General features: G+C 34.1%; 1 pseudogene; it reads left to right on the top strand.

The window, feature by feature from the left end:
• Positions 1-2,175: 2,175 nt before the first annotated feature.
• On the top strand, positions 2,176-3,068 carry LOC115226836 (annotated as a pseudogene).
• Positions 3,069-4,341: the final 1,273 nt, after the last annotated feature.

The raw sequence follows: 4,341 nt of genomic DNA on the forward strand, positions 1-4,341 counted from the left end.
AAAGATGAAGTCAATTTAAATGTTTTCAATCATCTTGATAATATTAGTTGAAACATTAAAACAAATATTAAAACAAGAATACTGTTTTTTTAAGGAAGTGAATATCTTCATTTTTTAATTAGTCTTTAAATTTAAAAAATGCATTTTCGGAAATCGTCAAATATGATGTCACAAAAATTATTTTTGGGTTTGCTTTTATTGGGCTTGTCCTTAACGGTTCGAAATCTGAGCTGCCTTGGTTCCCAAATCAGTGGCAAGGAGATTAGAAAGGCTCTCTGTGACAACAAAAATGAAATAGAAATCCTTATCTTACGTATCTGCAAACTTGAATCTCATCTGGTGCTTTTCCTAATGAAGAACTATTTTTTATTCCGAAACTTACTTTCCTTATGCACTCATCACCTTTCTTTCTCAAGCAAGAACATCTATCTCGTCTTTATAATTTGGTTTTAAAGCCCCCGAGTTGCTGGTGAATATAATATTCAAACCTGGTGACATACTGCGTGACAATTTACCTAATCGTTGCGGGGCATCGGTATCTGCTTTGCAGAGATTTATCCCTGCCATGCTATCTATCATCGTTGTCCGATTCCACTAATTTTGTCAACTCTGTTTTCTTTTCCTCTTCTGAATACTCCTTGGCATTGAGATTTTCCCGCCACATCAATGCAAAACAATTTTAGCCTTATAATTTGTGATCATATTTGACTTTGACAGAATGTGCAATCACAGATTGCACGACTTTGAATAGAGTGTGCAATTAACAGATTTTGAAAAACCACTTTGATAGTTGAAACCACATTAGCACAATCATTAACACAATTTACCACCAATTGACGCACGACCTTGAATAGAATGTGCAATAACAGATTTTGAAAAACACTTTGATAGTTGAAACCACATTAGCACAATCATTAACACAATTTACCACCAATTGACGCACGACCTTGAATAGAGTGTGCAATTAACAGATTTTTAAAAACACTTTGATAGTTGAAACCACATTAGCACAATCATTAACACAATTTACCACCAATTGACAGCGCAATCAGAAGAATTTGCGTAAAATATTAACTATTACTTGAGTTTTTCGTAAAGATAGAATTTATTTTCGGTATGCCTCTTTTCCTAAACTTTTTTATTATTCAAAAATAATTTTTTAAATAGATAACCGAAGGAGGAAAAACGAAGCTGAAGAAAAAACGGTCAGCTTAATAAGGTAATTAATTAAATCTTTTTTGGTGTCGCTTTTTTGTGTGTCGCTTTCTTGCCTGCCGCATTTCCGCCTGCCGCATCTCCCCCTGCCCCATTTCCGCCAGTAAAAAACAAAAAAATAAAAAAAGAAAAAAAAAGAAATTACAAAGGAAAAATGAAAAAATTAAATATAAAAAAATAAACCACAAAAAATGAAAAAAAAAGTTTGCAATGACAATAAACAAGGCCCAGGGACAGTCATTAAAGGTAGTTGGGTTATTTTTAGAGAGTGAGTGCTTTTCACATGGACAGCTGTATGTGGGATGCTCGAGGGTAGGCAGAAGAGAAAATTTATTCATATATGCCAAGGAAGGACGGACGACAAACATCGTTTATCAACAGGCGATAGAATAGGGTTACATTAAACCAGGTAGTTTTATACATCTACATAAACTTATAGTTGTTTGATGAAACAGGCCCTCCGCAGGAGCTAGGTCGCGGTGAGCGAAGCGAGCTGCCGAGCTAGTTCTAAATAAATACACATCACTTCTTACTTTAACACCAAATTTCTAATTTGAATTATTTCTAATTTGAATTAGTTTTGTTTCACATTAACTAGTGTACGTGGAAATCGATTTTTATAACATAAATTCAGATAGCTCGTGAATTAATTAGTTTTCACGTAGAATGGAAGCTTTGTGGACAAAGTATAAAACTACGGAATCAAAAAGCCTGCTTAAAAAATATTTGACTCAAGATCTCTACGACTCCCTTAAGGGACTTAAGACTTCTTATGGAGGAGAACTTTCAAATTGTATCACTCCAGGTTAGAATTAGCTTTTAATTTGTAAGGCCTAACTAATACCGATTCTCAGATAGGTATGTATGCTTGCGATCCAGAGGCCTATACGTTATTTGGACCACTTATTAATTTAATTATAAAAGATTATCACAAAGTACGTGTACTTTTCAATTGCTTAGATAAGTAATTCAATAACACACCCTCAACCCAATTTTGGTAATTTGGACAACCTGCCATTTGGAGATTTGGATCCCGATAATAAATATATCATTTCAACACGTGTCAGAGTTGGAAGATCTCTTGAAGGCAGACCATTCCCGCCTCTTTTGTCAAAGCAGGTACATTTTACCTTGAAATATGTATTCGTAGGATAGACTTGATATGGAGAACGTTGTTAAGAAGGTTTTTAGTCAATTTACTGGCGACCATGCAGGGACATACTATGCTTTGTCCAATATGAGTAAAGAAGTCGAAAAGCAATTAGTCGAGGATCACTTTCTCTTTCAAGACGACAATAGGTTGTGTTTATACAATTTTTTTGATTTCTACGGACTGCCTGTGGATATAACCATTGGCCTGCCGGACGTGGAATCTATCATAATGATTCCAAGACATTTCTGATCTGGGTCAACGAGGAAGATCATTTGAGAATAATTTCTATGCAAAAGGGAGGGAATCTTTCAGAAGTTTACAGGAGACTGATAGAGGCTTGCTTATTTATATAATTTTTGAAGGGAGTAAATAAATTTGGTGCCTGTGGGATGAATTTTGCTCATAACGAAAATTTGGGTTATTTAACGTATTGTCCAACTATTTGGGAACAACAATTCGTGCTTCTGTTCATATCAGAATCCCTTGGCTCAGTTCGCAGCCTAATTTTAAAGAAATTTGTGAGAAATTAATGGTCCAGCCTCGTGGTATTCATGGAGAGCATACCGAAAGTGTTGGCGGAGTTTACGATATATCGAATAAGCGAAGACTCGGCATTTCTGAAATTGACGTTGTAGCAGAAATGGCTAACGGGGTTAAGAGAATCATTGAAATGGAATCTTCAAAGAAAATCAACATTTAGATGATTAATCTAATTTAATAATCGTTTCTAAATATTAAAGTTTTGATTCACCTTCAAATCATTCATTTTTGACGTTTTCTTTAGGTTAGAATTCATATATTGGATGTTTAAAAATATTTGTAAGCGAATTTTTTCTACTAAAAATTATATGAACGAATTAAATAATATCAAGGTTAAAAATCCTAGAAATTAATTTCCTGTTTTTGGCCTTGAACATATTTCAAAGTTAATACCATTTTTATCGCGGATTTCTTTTTCATTATCTTGTTTTAAATAATTTTTACGTAGTACAAATTATCATTAAATAAAGAACAAAGTTAGATGCTAGCTAGGGTAAATTGATTTAAAAGTTAGTCATGAGCCTAAGGTTCAGCTCAACCAAGCCAAACTGTGTATTGAATGGCAGTTTCTGCGGAACACAGCGACCGACGTTTGCTGAAAGACTCAGCTTGTCTCCGTTCGTTTATTTTCGAGGAGATTCTCCTACCGACGTAAGTGAGGTGTTTCTTCAGGTTTCGAAGGCAAGCAGAGGAAAATCAAAATAATCAGGAATACACAGGTATTTCGTCCTCTTTGACACCTCGGCCTGAGCGCTGGCGGAGCCTGGGTGGCTGCAGGTTTTGAATAGCATATGTGGCGTTTAAAACTAGGGACTTGCCTTTCCTGAAAGGAGAAGTCGTCATCCAGTCGGAACACTTCCCGTCGGTCCGGAAAAGGCCGACTGGCTCTAGAAAAAAAGGAAACCAGCTGCTTCTAGTTTATTTTTCAGTCAGCAGCATTGTGTTAGTGGTATAGAGGATTACTCTAGTGGAATTTGAAATTATTTCAAAATTCTAATGGGTCTTAAACTGGCTAAATACACACGAGTCATCAAATTTCTTTAGATCAATAATCAGAACTAGGTAAAAATAAATTTATTCAACAAAAAACAGAATTTTAATATTATTCAGTAAAATGTTGCTTAATAACCAAACTACGAAAAAATGCTATGAGTGATCTTGAAGGTTAATAAATAAAAATAAACTACGTACATATAGAATTGCTTTTGAAATTTCGTATCACTATATCTACAGACCTGTTGTAAAAAGGATGTCATCATTTAAAGTCTTGGTAAATAATAATTTTACTAAAATATTTTTCTCCCAGATATATATCTACTCAGAAAAAATTTAAATTTTAAAAAAATCAATTAAATAAAAGTAAAAGATAAATTTATTTACAATTTGTAAAAAAATACTGTGGTGACAAAAATGATTCAGGACAACAGTGATCT

Source organism: Octopus sinensis, unplaced genomic scaffold, assembly GCF_006345805.1.
Source record: "Octopus sinensis unplaced genomic scaffold, ASM634580v1 Contig00040, whole genome shotgun sequence".
In the NCBI taxonomy this organism is placed as follows: domain Eukaryota; kingdom Metazoa; phylum Mollusca; class Cephalopoda; order Octopoda; family Octopodidae; genus Octopus; species Octopus sinensis.